Source organism: Eulemur rufifrons, chromosome 6 (assembly GCF_041146395.1).
Source record: "Eulemur rufifrons isolate Redbay chromosome 6, OSU_ERuf_1, whole genome shotgun sequence".
Taxonomy (NCBI): Eukaryota; Metazoa; Chordata; class Mammalia; order Primates; family Lemuridae; genus Eulemur; species Eulemur rufifrons.
In genome coordinates this window covers 102,285,761-102,305,322 of record NC_090988.1, presented here as the reverse complement: position 1 = coordinate 102,305,322, position 19,562 = coordinate 102,285,761, and the positions used below count along the sequence as shown (strand labels likewise).

At 58.0% G+C, this 19,562-nt stretch overlaps 1 non-coding gene and 2 pseudogenes across 1 annotated transcript; 2 read left to right on the top strand and 1 right to left on the bottom strand.

Annotated features, from left to right (window-relative positions):
• Positions 1-3,181: 3,181 nt before the first annotated feature.
• Positions 3,182-5,322, bottom strand: LOC138385038 (nuclear transcription factor Y subunit beta-like; annotated as a pseudogene).
• Positions 5,323-6,423: 1,101 nt separating this feature from the next.
• Positions 6,424-6,530, top strand: LOC138385508 (U6 spliceosomal RNA). The gene has a single exon (XR_011233742.1). It is a non-coding gene; the product is annotated as a U6 spliceosomal RNA (small nuclear RNA).
• A 4,608-nt stretch (positions 6,531-11,138) lies between these two features.
• LOC138385037 (uncharacterized) lies at positions 11,139-18,942 on the top strand (annotated as a pseudogene).
• Positions 18,943-19,562: the final 620 nt, after the last annotated feature.

The window sequence follows — 19,562 nt, the reverse complement described above, 5'->3', positions numbered from 1 at the left end:
CGGCAGCTCCCAAGGGACAGGGTGAGCAGGGTCTCTCGGAAGGGTACACAGGTCTGGGCTGGGCCTGTGCCCGGCCCCTCCTGGGCCTCTCTCTAGGGTGGAGGGGAGGCGGAGGCAGGCGGCAAGAGGGGCTGGGAAGGGCAGGGTCAGCTTGGTCCCTGTCAGTGGTGTGAACCTTGTCATGAACAGCCAAGGACACAGCCCACCCCAGAATCACTGCAGCAGTGATAGGGAGGGACACATGGGGGTGGATTTCTAGGGTGAAACCAGGGCATGTGCTGGGGAGCTCGGTTTCTGGCTTGAGAGATGCAGACGAGTGCAGGCTAAGGACTTTGCACCACGGGTCTCGGAGAGTGAGATGGCCTTCACCTGGGGACTGCAGCTCAGCCAGCGTCACCTGAGATCTGGGGCTAAGCATCAAATCTTGCACTGACAGCAGATGGGGACACAGCAGCTGGACTGGGAGCAGCAGGGCTTGCAACAGCTGGACTGGGAGCAGCAGGGCTGGCAGCAGCTGGACTGGGAGCAGCAGGGCTGGCAGCAGCTGGACTGGGAGCAGCAGGGCTTGCAACCGCTGGACTGGGAGCAGCAGGGCTTGCAGCAGCTGGACTGGGAGCAGCTGGACTGGGAGCAGCAGGGCTGGCAGCAGCTGGACTGGCAGCAGGATGACCCACAGCCCCCCTTGGAGCCCCCACAGGACCCACAACCCCCTTTGCCAGAGCTGGAGCAGGAACAGGCTGGCACACAGCAGCACACAGGCTTGCAGCAGCAGACAGGGACACAGCAGCTGGAGCCGCAGCCCCCACAGCCGGAGCCACAGCCTCCCTTAGAGCCTCCACAAGACCCACAGCCCCCCTTAGAGCCCCCACATGAGCCACAGCCCCCCTTGGAGCCCCCACAGGACCCACAGCCCCCTTTGCCAGAGCTGGAGCAGGAACAGGCTGGCACACAGCAGCACACGGGCTTGCAGCAGCAGACAGGGACACAGCAGCTGGAGCCGCAGCCCCCACAGCTAGAACTGCAGCCCCCACAGCTGGAGCCGCAGCCCCCACAGCCTGAGCCGCAGCCCCCGGAACAGCCACAGCAGCCCATGGTTCTGGTGGGTTGAGGAGAAGCAGGTGGGAGGAGCAGGTGGGAGGAGCAGGTGAGAGGGAGGTACAGGTGTGGAGCCTCCTGAGCCCGGGGCCCTTTATACCCCACTGGGAACACCCCGTGACCAGTGTCTCTTCCCTGTTGTTAGCAGCACCTCCGGGAGGCACGTGTTCCTTATTTTTCTTTGGCTACGTCGGTGTTTTCTGGAATCCAACACGGACTTTTCCCCATGAGACATTTCCTCATGGAATTCCTGTTGCAAGGAAAAGCAGCTCCAAGGCCGGCTCACCTTCTCGGGATGTGGGGCCTCCCCTCGGCCCCGACAGTGTCCCTGGCCCGCCTCTTAGTCTCCCTGTGCCTTTGGGTGGGTCCCATAGGTCCCCAGCCTCAGTTTCCTCTTCTGCAGGGTGATGCTGGTAACACCAGCCCCGCCCCAGGGCTGTGCGGGAATCACTGAGACCACCTCTGCCTCGCGCCCTCCATAGTCCCCTCTGCCTCTGCAGGACGGTGCAGGGTCCTCGGCCGTCCCTCCCCGGCAGGGCCGGGCCCTCCCCACCTGATTCCTGCTGCCTGCCCAGGTCTACAGTGTCTTCCCTGCGGCAGCCGAGGGCAGGTTCTCAGCAGTGGGGAGGAGAATTTGTTCCCTTCTCTCCACGCCTGGACCAGGCCTCGTGGCTGGGAGATGGCTCTGCGACCTCAGAAGGGCAGTTGACACCATGCGCTTCATGGGGACACGTGAGCAGATCTGCGTCCTGCTTTGGAGCCCTGCGTGGTCCAGCCCTTCTCTCTGAGGAGCAGCCCCGGAGGGGGTGGCAGGGCCGTGGCAGGAGGTGAAAGAGCAGCCGAGGGACGGAGGACACTCCAGCCAGGAGCCCGGGGACAAAGAGTTTCTTTCAGGTGACAAACAGTTAAGTGTTGGGACTGTGCTGATGGTTCCTTGAATCCTCACATGTGACCAAATTTCACGGAACGATGCCTAAGAACATGCACGTGAACCCTGGTGAGACCCACGTCCGCTCTGCGGCGGTGTTGACAGTGCTGTCCCCAACCCCAGGTCCCAGGAGGGACACGTGCTGGGGTGCTGGAAGAGGCGACAGTGGGGAGGGGGGCTGGTGTCTCGCGGGGACAGAGCTGCAGTGTGGGGAGATGAGGAAGCTCTGCAGATGCAGGTGGCGGCGGCGGCGCAGCACCGTGGCTGTGCTTGAGGCCACGGAGCTGGACGCACGATGAGAAATGGTTAAGACGGGAAACGTTAGGGTAGCTGAGCTTTAGCACCAAGAAAAGGAGATGGTCACAGTGCCTGGGAGGGACACTGGGGTCTGCACTGTCTTCGCAACGTGCCGTGAGAGGTGACCTCCAAACGCAAGCGTGTGTACAGTGTCTCGGGTTTGCACGAGGAGGGATTTGGCGCCTCCCTGCTCCCCTGAGAGCCCAGCAGGGGCTGTCCCCTCCCTCGGCCTCTCCGCACACAGCCAGCGGCTCCCCTGACTCTGGCCTGCGCCCACGGCTCTGCTTCTGTCCCCCACAGCCAGCCTGCCCTGGCTGTCATTGTCCCTGCGGGACCTGTGAGCCGTCCCCGCAGTACAGCCCAGGCCCATCCGTGCGCGGGGCTGGATGCAGCAGGGGCTCGTGTCCTCCCCCCTCCCCCACCCTCCCCCAAGCGCTGTCCACTCTGGCGGCTGGACGGGCTCCACCCACACACGGAGCACACGCCTGCAGAGCCAGGGCCTGTCCCGGGCACCTGGCCTTGAACCTGCCCACCACGGGGAGAGGAAGGACTCGGGAGCCCTGGGAGAAGGCTCCTGTCTCGGAGGGGGCTCCTCTGAGCCTCGGGGGTGTCCCCTGCCCCCTGCGCCCTGCTGCGGTGCAAGTCCACACTGCCAGCCTTCCCGCCTCGGCCCCTCGGCATGCAGAGAGCAACAGCAGGCTGGAGCCTCAGCCCCGGCATGGCCGGGGGGTCGACACCCTCCAACCTGGCCTGAAACCTCTTTTCCTTGCCACCAAGATGGGTGTCTGATGGCACCAGGCCTGAGTGATCCCTGAGAGTGGCCTGACTTCCTGTCTCATGCGATGACGTTTCTCCCACCGCTCACTTCTCAGAGCGCGAGGAGGCCCCAGAGCGGAGGCTCGGAGGAGGAGGGGGCAGAGTCGGGGAGGCCTGAAGGAGGACCCTGGTGAGGACCCTGGGGCTGGGGGAGAGACAAGGCCAAGGGGACAGGCGTGGTAACGGCCAGGGGTCCCTCACAGAGCGCTAAGGGGCTGCAGACCCTCCCCCTGCACTGTCACCGGTCCTTGGGTCGGTGCTGCAGGCGGAGCGGGTGCCCCCCATGCCCGTGCAAAGGGACGCGGTGTCCAGTGTGGGGCAGCGACAGGACTCAGGCTCCCTCCCCAGCAGCCCGGGCTCTGAGCAGCACAGCAGTGACAGGAAGACCCTGGACTGCCAGGAGGGGGTGGAGCCTCCATCCTGGGCAGACCCGCCCTGTCCCCAGGCACCAGGCCCCCCAGGCAGGACACAGGGGTTGGAGCAGCACAAGGACCAAGGCCTTCCCTCCAGGTCCCAGAGTCTGCGGGCACATCCTGGGGGGAAGCAGGACTTGGCCTCTGAGCCGGGAATCTGCAGGTGTGCGCGTTCTCGCTGGGCTCAGGTGAGTTACTCCATAGTTTCTGCACTAAACAGGCTATTTCTGTGCTCTGAGAAACAGGCAGGAGAGGGTTCCGTGAGCGCAGGCTGTGAACACCTAGTCCACACGCCCAGCGCGGACCCGGAGCTTCCCGCACGCGGGGGCTGGGACAGCCCTGTGCCCACACCACCAGGGCTGCTCCTCGGAAACTCACAGCGATTGCTTTGCAGCGAACTCTGAACGTCGAGGACAAGGGCAGGAGGCGAGAGGAGAAGGGCCTATGAGTGGGCTCCCTTCTCTCCTGCAGGACACCCCCTGAGGCAGCCAGTCTGGAGAATATTCTGGCTTGAGCCCAACGTGACCGACCTACGCACCCACGCCAGGGCCTGAATATCTCAGGTCTGGAAGAAACACAAATGCGGGTCACCCGACCGGAGCCCCCAAAGCAGGAGATGCAGGTTGGACATGGCAGCAATGTATCAAGCTCACCTTGTTCCCAGGGTCCCCAGAGCCCAGAGCAGAGGGGGCTTGAGGGTTCAGACAGCAGAGCAACCTGTCAGGAGGAAGTGGGTCACAAGGACAGAGGAATGTTTTTTTTATTTTAAATGACACACAGTTTCTCCTGGGAAAGTACAAAAATAGACACAAGGAAGGGCCACTGTGGCCACCAGGACCCCTGGGCAGGGATATAAAGGCTCCAGGCTCAGGGAGCTCCACACCTGCATCCTCCTCCCACCTGCTCCTCCCACCTGCTCCTCCCACCTGCTCCTCCTCAACCCACAAGAACCATGGGCTGCTCTGGCTGTTCCGGGGGCTGCGGCTCCGGCTGTGGGGACTGCGGCTCCGGCTGTGGGGGCTGCGGCTCCAGCTGCTGTGTCCCTGTCTGCTGCTGCAAGCCCGTGTGCTGCTGTGTGCCAGCCTGTTCCTGCTCCAGCTCTGGCAAAGGGGGCTGTGGGTCCTGTGGGGGCTCCAAGGGGGGCTGTGGGTCCTGTGGGGGCTCTAAGGGGGGCTGTGGCTCCTGTGGGGGTTCCAAGGGGAGCTGTGGCTCCTGTGGGTGTTCCAAGGGAGGCTGTGGATCTTGTGGAAGCTCTAAGGGGGGCTGTGGCTCCAGCTGTGGGGGCTGCGGTTCCAGCTGTGGGGGCTGCGGCTCCAGCTGCTGTGTCCCTGTCTGCTGCTGCAAGCCCGTGTGCTGCTGTGTGCCAGCCTGTTCCTGCTCCAGCTCTGGCAAAGGGGGCTGTGGGTCCTGTGGGGGCTCTAAGGGGGGCTGTGGGTCCTGTGGGGGCTCCAAGGGGGGCTGTGGGTCATCCTGCTGCCAGTCTAGTTGCTGCCAGTCCAGCTGTTGCCAGCCCTGCTGCTCCCAGTCCAGCTGTTGCCAGAACAGCTGCTCCCAGTCCAGCTGCTCCCAGTCCAGCTGCTGCCAGCCCTGCTGCTCCCAGTCCAGCTGCTGCAAACCCTGCTGTTCCCAGTCCAGCTGCTGCAAACCCTGCTGCTCCCAGTCCAGCTGCTGCCAGCCCTGCTGCTCCCAGTCCAGCTGCTGTGTCCCCATCTGCTGCCAGTGCAAGATCTGAGGCTCTGGCCCCAGCCCTCGATGTCCCCTGTGGGTCCACATCTCCCGACAATGGTAGGAGCCCCCCCAAGACCCCTCCATCTCACCTCTGGAGCCTTCGTCAGCCAGCATGTGAAAGCTGAATCTCTGCACTGAGGGAGACCCAGTGCTCCTGGTGTAGGAGACAGACACCGTTCACCTGGCGGGCTCAGGCGTCTCCTGTCCTCAGGGAATCAGGAATCCCATTTCTTTGCTCCCCATGTCCAGCCTCCGAGGCCCCGGCCCCTGCACCCTGTCATGCTCTGGCTGGACCTGGACTCCGGGACATGAGGGGTTCCCGGCCACGCGCCCTCTGGAGCTGCTCCACCTCCCAGACCTCCTCCCCGCCTGCCCTGGGACGCCAGCGAGACCCCTGTGCTGGGGCAGGCGACAGCCAGCAGAGCCCCCAAACCTGGGAGCCCCGGAGCTGTCATCTCCTTTTGCCACAAAAGTTGGTCGAGCCCTAGGCCGTCTCTGCTTGCCCTGCCCTTTCTGACTGTGTCTGTGAGGCTCGAGCTGCACCCTTGAGTCCTTAATAAACCTCGTCCGCCCACACTGCTGTTCTCACGGTGGTTCCTTGTTCTGGTACCGATTAGCGACTTTCCTCCCGCTGCCCTTGCCTCACTCCTGCCTGTGGAGCTCCGTGTCCTAGTTCAGTCACGATTCCTCTGTGTGCTGGTCCACTCCTGTGACCACCCTCCCTACACCTGCCATGCACAGGCTGAGGACTCGGGCAGAGGGCACAGAGGACACGGCACCTGCTTCAGGGGTGTTGGGGACCTTTGGAGAATGTGGAGACTGAGACGCCGCCCACGGGGAATTTTTTAAAATTCACTGAGTCAAAAACCAGCACCGCGAGTCCAGCGTGCGGTCACGGAGTCCCACGGTGCCACACGAGCAGCCTCGCGGCACTTCCTGGTGTCTCCCATGACCGTGTTCGTCTGACTCTGCAATGTGGGGCCTGAGCACGCGCCTCGGGGCGTCTAAATTCCCAGTTCCTTGTCCTGGAAGCTTCTCAATCCTGTTGGGGGAAACTTAAGGCGCTTGAGGAGCAGCGTGTGCCGCCCACGTGGTCTGCACTGGCCACCTGGGTGGGTTGAATTCAAATGGATTAAATTAAGTGCAGTGCTCGCTTCGGCAGCACATATACTAAAATTGGAACGATACAGAGAAGATTAGCATGGCCCCTGCGCAAGGATGACACGCAAATTCGTGAAGCGTTCCATATTTTTAAAGAATTAAAACATCCTCCGCCGTTTCTTTCAACATGACCTCCAGTGCAGGCTGCAGTAATGTAAGAAATTTGAAAAATTCTTTTTTTTTTCAAGTTAATTTAACTAAATTTTATTTTAAGAATAAAAAAAATTAAATAAATAAATAAATAAATAAATTAAGTGCAGTGAGTCGCGTGCTCGCACCCCCAAGGTGGTGGTGGCGAAGGACGGCTGTGGCACATAGGTGGCTGCAGGGAACGGGCGGCGGCTCCACATGGGGAACCCTGGGGCCGTGTGGGTGGAAGACGCAGATGCTTCGTGAAACGGCCTGGGAGTGAGATGAACAGTAACAGAAGTGTGAGCTTATGGCTCCACCTTGCTCAAACACAAGGAGGCTAAAAGGCCAGATTGCTGAAATGAAACAGGCTTTGGGGATTCTAAACTGCATGCAGAAGAGAAGAGTCACCAGCTCACGGGAGAGCAGGCTCTCGCTGGCAGAGCCTGGGCTGCAGAGCTGGGCTCCTGCCGACACAGCGTGTCCGTGGTCGGGGCCAGTGTAACGCTCACTGTGGCATCCATGGAGCTCAGGCATTGCTGGACAGGCTTCATCGACTGCCTCAGCGAATCCTGACTCTCTTGAGGAAGACCTGACTTTCCCCGAGATCGATTTACTACCACAGAAGTCAGCATGGCCAGAGTTGGTAATGGGGATGTAAAAGAAGAAACACAGACGACTCTACCAAGAGCAGAGCGTAGTGCTGGCAGTTAAACCTGTGGCTCAGTTTCCAAGACATGTTATTTTAACTGCCCTGTTTATCCTTAAACATTGACATAACTTTGATGTTTAAATGGCAAGATGATGATTAAAAATTTTTTTACAAAGTAAAAAAATAAAATGAAATGAGGTAAACGGTTCAAGTAAGTTTTGAGGATGCCATCGTTCCTGGGGTCAGGGTGACTGTCTCCATCGTGCGCGCAGACGTCCCTCCGTCACGTGGTCCCATGGAGGAAGAGCAGTGTCCCTGCGAGGTGTCACCAGGCAGGGAGCTGGCTGCAGAGCCACCAGCCGTGATGCCCGGATTTGTTTACGTGGCTGCCGTCACACACGCCTGCAAACTGAATGCCTTAAAACAGGTCCTGCTCTGGACCCCGTGTTCCACGTCGGCTGTGGGGACGGCCTTAGGGACACTGCTTAACCACACCAAGACTGTGGAAGTCAACGTCCTGTAGCAAAATGCATATACGTGAGTGAGTGTATGAGTATATTTATGTATGCACGTGTGTGAGTGTCTGTCTGTAATACAGGGTGCGTATCTGTGTGTCTATACTGTAGTGTGCGTGTCCACGTATCTGTAATACAGTGTGCATGTCCAGGTGTCTGCAATAGAGTGTGTGTGTCCACACGTGTGTATAGTACAGTGTGTCCGTGTGTGTGTAATACAGTGTGTATATCCATGTGTCAGTCATACAGTGTGTGTGTCCACGTGTCTGTAATACAGTGTGTGTGTCCATGCGTCCATCGTACAGGGTGTGTGTCCACGTGCTATAGTACAGTGTGCATATCCACGTGTCTGTAATACAGTGTATGTGTCCACATATGTCCTCCTGCTGCTTCTGCCCCCCTGGCGGGACCCGGCTCGCACACGAGCAGCCGGTGGTACGTCCTGCGGGGCTGCGCTTACCTCCTGCCACCTCTCCTGGTCCTGTCGGTTACTGGCTGCTCAAACTGTCGCCCCCGCTGACCTCCGGGTCCCTGCAGCGTCTCTGATCCGTTCCCCTCCGGCCCCCAGCCTGGCGTCTGCACAGCTGCGCCTGGTCACCTCGGTGCCACGCCTGTTTCTCAGCGCTCTCCACGGGTTGGAGTCAAGGTCTCAGGACACCTTCCCGTGACACCAAGGCTCTCGGGATCCATGAGAAGGAGCCTGTTCAGGCTCTGCCCAACCCCTCATGACAAGTCAAACGCCCCCAGCGCTTGCAGCCCAGCCCTATTCTCTGGGTTAGCTCCGACCTTTGCGGCACCTGGTGTGCTGTGATCCTATCCACGTGGTTTGTGTTTCTCAGTGTCACGTCTCTCGCCTCCAGGAGAGTGGGTTCTGTGGGGGCAGCGACTTTATCCTGCGCACCTGTGTCACCAAAGCCTGGACACGCTCAGGACCTTGTGCTGGAGGGGGAGGCTCCTTCCGCCGGGTGCCGTGTGTCCTGGACGAGTCACTCTGGTTGGTAGTTGGGTTTGTGGCTTCTTAGATCCAGTTCTACAAACCTTTCCAAGGCTTTGCAGTCAGGGTTAGACGTTCCCTACAGCTCTGGGGTCTTAGTGACTGCAGGGCTCTGTGCACTGTCGGGCCTGCGCAGACACCAGCAGCCCCCCGGGCTGAGCCCTGGGCAGCTCTGAGCTCTCCGCCCTCCTGCAGTGCTAGTGGCTATGGCTGGTCCCCAGTGGGTGACCTTAGTGGAGCAGCTCCGACCTCTGACCCCCGCTCACACCGGCCACATGCCTGGGGCTGGGGTTGGGCTCCGCCAGCCCCCCGCAGCCTGGGGATTACACGCTCATCCCCGTCCACGCTGGGCCTTCCAAGTGTGTCACCAGCTCAGCTGTTTCTCCTGGATTTACAGCAGCTTCCTGCTCCAGCAACTAGGTGGGGTCAGCGTTGAAAGGACTCAGGAAAATCCACCACTGCACTGACCTCAGACTGTCACTGTGTCATGATAATGGTTTTGGCTCCTGCCACAGAGCTCCCACCAGCCTGGGCTCCCTGCGTGGCCCGAGAGGCTCTCCTCGCTCAGGTAAGGAGACAGTGAAGAGCAGAGCTGAGCAGATGCCTCCATCGTCCTGGAGAACCCACAGACAGTCACGCCGGGTGGCAGAGTCGTGGCACTCCCGGCCTGTCAGGTGCGTCTGCGGCAGAAATGAGGACCATGTCCTTGGAAGATGGGGGCAGGCGACCTTGCCACACCCAGGCAGAGAATGGGGCCAAACTGGGTCCTGGTGTTGTGTGGAAGGTAGAACTTTCCAGCAATGACATTGGATGTTTAGCTGATGAGGTTTCTAAGCAAAGTGCTGAAGCGGCAGCTCAGCTCCTGCCCACTGCTTGTAGTGACATGAAGAGGAAAGAGACGAATTGAAGAAGAAACTATGAAGCAAAAAAGACGGAGAAATTGAAGGGTTTGGAATTCTCAGTCTGTCCGTGTCACACACACGCACAGAGAGAGAAAGTGTGCTCTAAGGAGAGTGCCACGAACGTGGTTGAACAGCCCTTTGTCTGATGCAGAGATTAGTGGCGAATTGGTGGCCAGCGTCAGCCACCTCAGCCGCCGCCAGGTGCAGAGACGGGATGACACCATCAAAGACACGTCAGTCTGAGCTACGGGAGAGAGCATGAAGAATGGAGGAAGGCAGGCAGTGCTCTTGGGTGTAGAAGACAGGACTGCAGATCTATCCAGCTAGACACACGTGCTGTGCTCCAAGGGCGGGAGAGAAGGACTCCGAGGGCAGCTCAGAGATGGTTAGCATCGCCCCCATCTGCATGTTGCTGTCCCACCCCCAGCGCCTCAGGATGCGACTCCTTTGGAGATAGGCCTTTAAAGATGCGATGTTGGCCGGGCGCGGTGGCTCACGCCTGTAATCCTAGCACTCTGGGAGGCCGAGGTGGGCGGATCGTTTGAGCTCAGGAGTTCGAGACCAGCCTGAGCAAGAGCGAGACCCCACCTCTACTAAAAATAGAAAGAAATTATATGGACAGCTAAAAATATATATAGAAAAAATTAGCCGGGCATGGTGGCGCATGCCTGTAGTCCCAGCTACTCGGGAGGCTGAGACAGGAGGATCGCTTGAGCTCAGGAGTCTGAGGTTGCTGTGAGCTAGGCTGACGCCACGGCACTCACTCTGGCCTGGGCAACAGAGTGAGACTCTGTCTCAAAAAAAAAAAATAAATAAATAAATAAAAAATAAAAAATAAATAAAAAAAAAAAAAAAAAAAAAAGATGCGATGTTAAGATGTGGACACAATGGAGCAGTGGCCCCTATTCCGATATGACGGTGTCCTTCTGAGAAGAGATTAGGACAGAGACACGCACAGGGGGACGACCATGTGAGGGCACAGGAAGAAGACGCCATGTACAAGCTAAGAGGGGAGAACTCAGACGGAACCAACCCTGACACGTCTGATATCAGACTCCTGGCGTCCAAAGGGGCAGACAGGCCACTGTGGCTGTTTGCCCCACAGGGCTTGTGACGCGCAGCCCTGGCAAACTAACAGAGTAGCCAACGCGTGGGGCAGAGGGTTCCTGAAGGCACGGGTGCAGCTATGTAAAGATTGTAAGAAAGAATCACAGTGTCAACTCTTGGAGGGGCAGATTGTATTTATTGAGAAGATCCAGGCTGAGCACTGCACAGAGAGCGACTCAGTGCCGCGAGGCCGAGGAGCTGGGCCTCACGCAGGAAGGGAGGTTCCCAGGGGTCTCTGACGATGCTGTGTCCTCTGAGTTCCACAGCTCAGAGCAGGGAGAAGAGGAGGGGATGGAGGAGCCAGGAGGTGGTGGGGCGGGGAGAGGGGCCAGCGAGGGTCCCTGGTCAGGGGCTCCAGCCTCAGGATGCTTCCAGCAAGCTCACCGGAGGGGCCACGTGACATGGGGTCTCGAAGCCCTGAGGACGTTGCAGCGGCAGGTGAGCAGAGGAAGAGCAGGACTAGGGTAGGAGGGACAGGAGGGTACAAGGTGCTGGAAGCCTCCTGACCTCAGAGGCTGGGGACTGAGCGCTGGGCGCTGAGTGCTGAGCTCTGGGCACCAGGTTGCCAAGTCCGGAGGACGACACACCCAGAGCTGTGCTTCCAGAGTTCAGGACACAACTGCAGTCATTCCTGGACTGGCCAGATCTGCAGGTCCCAGAACAAGGCTGTGGACAGAACCTCAGATCTTGCACTGGCAGCAAATGGGGACACAGCAGCTGGACTGGGAGCAGCAGGGCTGGCAGCAGCTAGATTGGCAGCAGCTGGACTGGCAGCAGCAGGGTTTGCAACAGCTGGACTGGCAGCAACTAGATTGGCAGCAGCAGGGTTTGCAACAGCTGGACTGGCAACAGCAGGGTTTGCAACAGCTGGATTGGCAACAAGGCTGACAGCAGCTGGACTGGCAACAGCTGGGTTTGCAGTAGCAGGATGACCCACAGCTGCCTTTGCAGCCTCCACAGGACCCACAGCCCCCCTTGGAACCTCCACAGGACCCACAGCCCCCCTTGGAGCCCCCACAGGACCCACAGCCCCCCTTGGACCCCCCACAGGACCCACAGCCCCCCTTGGAGCCCCCACAGGACCCACAGCCCCCCTTGGAGCCCCCACAGGACCCACAGCCCCCCTTGGAACCCCCACAGGACCCACAGCCCCCTTTGCCAGAGCTGGAGCAGGAACAGGCTGGCACACAGCAGCACATGGGCTTGCAGCAGCAGACAGGGACACAGCAGCTGGAGCCGCAGCCCCCACAGCCGGAGCCACAGCCCCCACAGCCGGAGCCGCAGCCCCCGGAACAGCCACAGCAGCCCATGGTTCTGGTGGGTTGAAGAGGAGCAGGTGGGAGGAGCAGGTGAGAGGAGCAGGTGAGAGGGAGGTGCAAGTGTGGAGCCTCCTGAGCCCGGGCCCTTTATACCCCTGCCCAGGTGTTTACACTGAACACATGATTACTTCCCTCTTGTGTTTACACCATTTCACCTGCACAAGTGTTATTTTTGTCTCTTCACAGTGGCGTGAGCTGTCATGAGCTCCACCAAGGTCCGCTGTCTTTCATGTCTAAATTTGGGCGTTTCCTGGAAGCTGTTTCCCTTTGGAGAAACGGCTGAGCTGCCTGTTCAGGGGCTGCCCGGACCCCTGGGACAGTCACGGCTGGGCCAGCTGGTGACCCGTTGTCCTCCATGTCCCATTTCTCCTTATTGAAATAGATCCTTCAGCTCCGGGGCACAGTGTTTTTATTTCCCTCCTTAAAAATCAATTTGTTATCATTTATGTAAAAAAATCAAAAAGGCATTAAGCTGGAAGAAGCCGATCTCTAGTCCCAGCACTCCACACTACCCGGGTACCTGTTTTGTTAAACTCGCAAAACAAAACTTTGAGGAACGTGGTTTTCCTCCAATCGCACATTCCCGGCTCCTCGTCCCCCCTCCTGGCCGGCCGCCCCTCCCGGGCAGGAGCAGACCCACCAGCTGGCGGCAGCTCCGCGCAGGTGCGAACCCTCCTTCCAGGCTTGTGAGTGGCAGTTTTCCTTGGAATGTTTGCAAAATGCCAGGAGTCAACTCGCGCACTTGAGATTCACTGTCTTTGAAGGGACAATGTGTGACCAGCCAACCCCTGTAATGACTTTAGTTTTCTAAAAACACACTTTTAATTTTTGTTCGAGTTAAAACTTACATCCATGAAGTGCACATGTTTCGAGAACACAGCTCATGAGTTTGGCAAACCGTGCCCTGTGTGGCCGTCACGGGACCCCGACTATTTTGTCACCCGGAAGGTCCCCCTCCTGCCCAGCCCGGCCCGGCCCTGGGCACAGGCTCCTCTGCCGTCCTGGGTCCGCCGTCCAACACCGTGCGCGTCCGATCGCCACGCATTCGCGCTGGTTTCTTTCTCGCGACAGTGTCATGTTGTTCTGCACATCCGTGACGTGTCCTTCGTCATTTAATCACTGAGCAGTGTTCCACGTAAGAGTGCGCTCCACCGTGCTCCCCTGTCCTGTGCACGGACATGTGAATCGCTCTCGGTTTCGGGGCTGTGGCAGATGAGACGCCTGTGTGCAAGTCCTGTTGTGAACTTAGTTTTTATGTCTTTGGGTAAACAGGTCGGACTGGACGTGCAGGACCGTAGCGGGCTGTGTGTGTGACTTTATGGGACACCGGCGGTTTTCAAGCTGGTGATGCCGTTTCCAACTCTGCCCAGCCACGGCTGGGGCCTCGGTCGTTCCACGCGGCTGTCAGCGTCGCTGCCGTCGGCTTTTTACATTCCAGCGTCTGCGCGGGGGTGAAACGTATCGCACGGTGGTGTCGGTTTGCCTTTCTCTGATGACTCATGTCTGTGGGAATCTTCTCGTGTGTTCATTATGTGTACAAATTTCTTGTTAAATAGGGTTGTTAAAAGTGTCCACTTTTGTTATGGAGGAGTTGGAGCTCTGATTTCTGGCAACACAAAGTGCTTCGGCATAGATAGATAGATACACACACGTGATTTTCTCCTCGTAGGGGGTTACCTTATCAGTAGCTTACTAATAATTTCTTTTCATAGGGAAGAGTTTTTGATTTTGAAGTCTGATTGAACACTTTTGTCTTTGCTGTGACCTCTCTGAAAAATTTCCTCGCTTTGCTTCTAGAAACGGTTGAGTTTTGGCTTCATGTTTCGTCCTAGGATGGATCTGAAACGAATTCTTGTTTGCCCTGGGAGGCAGCCGGGGTTCGTGTTGCCACATTCATCCAATTGTTCCAGCGGCATTTGAGGACAGGAGCTTCCTCGTCCCACTGAAGTCCTGAGGGCCTTCAGGGAAGGTCAGGACACACGTGGGAGCCTGTTTTCTGTTCCGCACACGCGCTCGCCCCTTCCCGGCGCCAGGACACGCCGCCCGAGACGCGATGGGAAGCTGTGAGGTCCAGGACCGAGACCTGCACCCGCACTCTTCTCTCTCCAGATTGTTCCGTTCTTGCAGTTCCTGTGCTTTTCTGACTACAGTTTAGAACCCACTGGCCAATCTCAACCCCCAAAATCCATCTGTGACTTAGGGCAGCATTGTGTGGAGTCTACGTGTCAACCGGGGGAAATGACATCTTAGCGACAAGGAGCCCTCCACACTGGCATGAGATGTGTCTCTGTCCATTCATTTCCGTCTCTTGAAACTTCTCTCAGCAATTGTTGGGGCTTCTTAATATAGAATTCTTGCACATACTTTGTTAATTTTTTATCTAAGTATTTTACATTGTTTTAGAGTTTTATTTTCCTAGGTTGATTTTTAGTATGATTTTTAGTATGTAGAAATAGCATTGATTCTTGCATCTTGACTTTGTATCCTCTGGTTTCGCTGAGTTATTGGTTCTAACAGGTGTTGAGTAGGAGGGCGGGAGTTTCTACTGACGGACGTGGCTGCCGTGAGGACGGCCTCCTGCTTCCCAGCCTGCTTCCGCCCTTCCCCACCTCGAAGGCCGGGCCCCAGTGCCGCCTGGAGCAGATGGGGGGAGCAGACGTCCCCCTGTTCCCCGTGTTGTGATGACGGCATTTGGGCTCTCACAGCGGGTGGGGACCTCCCACGTGGGCAGACCTGGTCCCATCCACGGGGACCTGAACAGAACAGAAGCAGAGGAAGGGACAGCGTGGCCTCTGCCTGACTGTTTGGGCAGGGACATCCGTCTTCTCTGCCCGTGGACCGAGACTCGCACCACCCGCTGCCCTGGTGCCCCTGGACTCTAGCTCAGTTACGCCCCACCCGACCCGCGTCTTCAGCTGCAGACAGCAGGGCACGGGCTCCTCAGCCTCGGGGGCTGCGTGAGGTCCTTCCCCACAATAAATCTGTCATCTCCCTGTCACACTCCGACGTGTTCCGGCTTTCTGGAGAGCGCTGTCTAACACAGTGTGGGCTGCTATAGAGACACATGGAAACGGCCTCTCCTGGCACCGTCTCTGCCAGCCCGCGGCCTGCCCAGTGCCCGCAGGGCGGGTGCTTACGCTGCAGAACAAGCCACACACGACCTCAGGGGCGGAAACGGCTCCTGCTGCCCCCATCACGAGACACCTGGGGTCTGCTTCCCACTCTGTGACTCGGGCAGCCCGTCACCACGGCCCCATGGCCCAAACAGTCACAAACCACATCTCTGACAAAGGCCTAGAATATGGAAGTCTAGAATATATAAGGAACTCTCACACTCAAAAGCAAAACATACATGAAAACAAACAAATCAACAAACTAAAACAACCCAGTGAGGAAACGGCAAAGACGTGTAGAGACCGTAGACGGAGGAGGACGTACGGACAGCCCTGGGCTCGGGCTAGGATGTCCCTCGTCCTTAGGCACAGGACAGGCTAATTAACACCACAACCATTGTCCTATGGTGCTCAAAGCTTTCTCAGTGTCACCAGCACCAGCCGGGACTGCGAACTCTGCGGGTTCCCACACTTCTAGGTGTCTCTAGTCTTTCCTTCTGCCTTGCAAAGCAGCAGGTTCTCTGCCAGCCCCTTTCTCAGAATGCGCTGGTAAGTGAGCCGCGACAAGTGACACAAAAGTGGCACCGTGCTTTCTGACCTCTCCCGAGTGACACGTGGCCTGGGACAGTCTCCCCGGGTGCATCACAACCACCTTCCAGCCTCTGGGCAGTTTCCTTTCCACCCACCTCCTGCCAGGAACCGCGGCCACCGCGCTGTGCTTTGTCGGGGAGGTTTCTGGGTCAACGAGGACAGATCAATTATGCCGCCCAAACAAGCCACCTCCACATTTCAGTGACTTCCCACAACACAGGCTTCCTTCTGCTCATGTGACAGCCACCGCTGGTCAGCTGGTGGCCCTAGTCTCAGCTTCCTCACTCTGGGACTCAGAGCCAAGCTGCAGCCTCTGCTGGGCACACGGCTGGTCCCCGCGGGCGAGAAAGAGAGAACATGGGAAACTGCGGAGGCACACCGGGCTCTCCGCCCACTGCTGCGCGCCGGTCACATGGCCACGCCCAGCAGGGGCTTCTGGAAGGGCCCCCTGCCATCCCACCCGTCCCCAGGAGAGGAGGACCAGGACACCTTTAGCCCTCCCTAATTACCACTCCTGCCATTCGGGGCTCGCTGTGGCGGCGTCCTCAGTCCTGCAGACCAGTTTTTAGCTCAGTGACCTTTAACCTCTCTGTTGTACTCTAATGCACGTGTGCCGGGCTGGACATTCCCTCTGAGCTCTGATTCCGCTGCAGTCCGTGGACCTGAGAGTCCCATTTTCTCATCAGGGGTTACAAAAGGCTGCGTTTCTTAACAACTCTGTGATTTCTCCTTCATTTATAAACTGGAACATTCCTCTCTGTGCTTGGTTCCCACAAGATAAAGTTGTACGTAAAGACAGAATGAGGCCTGATTCCGCCCCTCTGTTTACGGACGTCCAGAATCACGACTCGCTCCCCGGAACGCCCTGAACGCACTGGCCGGTTGCACACTCTGTGTCTCGTCTGCGTCACGGCGCGTGGTGCTGTGCACGCGTCACCGCGAACACACCTGCCGTGCACGCTCCGCTCCACGTCTGTCCCCTGGGAGTCTCGGCGCACTGCACTCCTGCGTTCCTCTGATGGGACTCACTGCCCTTTCACCTTCCTTGTTTCTGGGATGACCAGCTGTTCCAGATCTCTCTCACTCACTTCCAGCCCATTTCTCCAGAGCACGCAGGTTCCATGTAGATACCAGAAGCGGGTCTGGGTGCGGTGGCTCACACCTGCCATGGAAGCACTTTGGGGGGCCGGGAGGGAGGATCTTTGAGGCCAGGATTTGAGACCAGCCTGGGCAAGACAGTGAGACCCCGTCTCTACAACAATATTGACAGAGGCTGATGCACCACGGCCAGTGAGGATCCAGCTGCCGTAGAGCGAGGGCCCCATCAAGAAACGTAGCTGAAAACCTATTCACGGATGTATTCCACTGTCCAAGACACAAAGGAAGACCTGAAAGTTTAGCCCCAAAGAGCATAATACGTACCAGGACAAACTTAGTGTGGAGCTAAAGTCTAAGACACATGGGAACTGAGTTCTGGAATCCCAAGAGTGGTAAGATAATGTTGCCAACACAGCAGTCCCCAGCCAGCCCCCGTGGGTGTACGGGGTGGAGGACCCCAAATCTAGCTGGCCCCAGATGCCACCTCAGCCCAAAACCCAAAGATACTGGAGTGATATCTCCAAAACCAGACGAAAACAAAACATGACACAAGAATAAGGTGCAAAGACACAGTTTGACTAAAGGTGAGCAGGCAGACAGCCTCAAGGATCGCTGAAACCCCAAACCGTGGCAGCCCTGGTCCCCTTCGCAAAGCACCAGTGGGCTCTGGGCAGCTGGGATTTGCTCAGATGACAAGGGAGGCCGGGGCAGGGGACGTGGGGCACGGCAGGCAGCCCTGGTCCCATAGCCGAGGACGACACGCAGCAAGTGCCCACATGCTGGCCGCAGAGGAGGAGGAGACATCCGCCCCGAGCACAATGTCACACATCACAAACTCTCCTCCCCACCCACTCTGCGGCTTCACACACCTCCTGGCAGGGAGAGGGTGGGTGTCATGAACCCGGCGTCCCAGGAGTCTATGACAATGGCCTCACGTCCACGCTGCCGTGACGCCGCCTGCAGGGACCGGACCTGGTTCCTCCTCAGCCAGAGGGTAGGACTGAGCTGCCCGTGTGCACCTGCGCTGTCCACGCTTGTCTTCCTCCCGCCTGGTTCCGCCTTTTCTCTGCCTCTTCCTTCTCCTGACTCAGCAGCGATCTCTTCTTCCTTCCTCCTCTTCCTCCTGGTGTGAACCGACACTTCCACTTCCAGTCTATTCCCGTGGTAGTCACTAGAGTTTGAACACGCACATGCCACACGGTCTCACACAGGCCTGGCTCCCCGTCGCCCCGCGAAGGCGCCAGAGCCCACGTGGGACCCGGGTCCTCTGCCCTTGCGTCACTGTCCAATATTCCAGTTCTGCCTTCTGTGTCTACCACAAGGTAGTCGCTGTCACCTCACCCTGCCACTTTCTCTTCACACGTACCACAGTTACTTACCTTTACAAAAACCCACCGCAGAGTCCTTCCACGAGGGCAACACAAAGTAAAAGTAAGAGACTTAATTCGCCCTGTGGAAAATGGGGCGAGAGCCGCCGCCTCCCGCCCTTCGTAAGGACAGTTTCCTTTAGAAAACGGGCAAGTTCCTTCGCCGCCTCCCTGCAAAGTTCGCAAACCTCATCCAGGCCACGCGGGCAGGAGAGGAGCGTGTCCTAGAGCCGGGGCCGCGCTCTGACACGAAGCCACCAGGCGGGAAGCGCCGGCCCCACGTCAGCACCGACTCCACGTCACAACCCGCCTCTGGCCAGAGACGCGCAGGGTTTGCTTGTTCTTTCAAAGACGAGCAGGGACGGCCACACCAACTGCCACGTGCATTCGGGGTGAGCTGCGTGTGGCCACTGTTGCCGCCTGGCCTCCCCCTGCAGACCGGGCATCGCCGGTCCTGGGCGTGTGTGTCCCGGGCCGTGTCTGTGGTCACAGAAAGGGTGAGGGTCCTCCCGTGTCTGCGCTGTCTGTGCTGGGTCTCCAGGATGCGGGTCCCTTTCTGCATGAAAGTGTCTTTGATCACGACACTGTTTCCTCCGTCCTCTGCTGCTGGGGAGGGTTCTGGAGTGGCTTGTTCTGTTTCAGTTCCGTTTCCCCAACACGCCTCACACGTTAGACCGTGTTGGGCTCTTCCTGAAGTGCACCCTTCGCTTTCCGTGAGAGCCCGTGAGTGACCTTGCTCTTTGCTAAAAGTGACTTCCTTTGCCCCGTGTGATACATGTGGCAGTTTAGTTGGGCAGCCGTTTCTAGACGAGCAGAAACCTTCTCTCGACCATTTGAAAATATCATCACTTTTTTCTTGGCTTCACTGACAGTGTAGAACGTCGACTGTCTGAGTAGCGTCTACGCAGAGCAGCGTTGGAGCCGCTCCCCGGGAGATGCGGGCAGTGTGCTCGTTTGGCCGTGGTGCAGAACCAAGGTGCGGTGACTCCCTGCACGCCCCTAGGTTTTCCTCCCCGGGAGACTCGAAGGTCTTCTCTGCCCAGAAGTCATCGTGGCTCGCAGCCCTCTCTGTCCTCGCAAGGTCTCTCGCTCCGTGGTCCCCCTTTCTTCCCCAGTCCCTACTCCTGCCCCTTTCTGCCCTAAAAATGAACCCAATAACCGGCACTAATATATGTCAAATATATCCATACGTATTTATACGTCCTCAAAAATGTGTGGTTTTTAAAATTTAGTTTTAAATTGACATACGTGTTGTGCAACAGATCTTATTTCATTCCTTTCTCTTGCAGAATACTGAATTTATATTCAAAACAATTAAATCACATCTTTCTATAAAT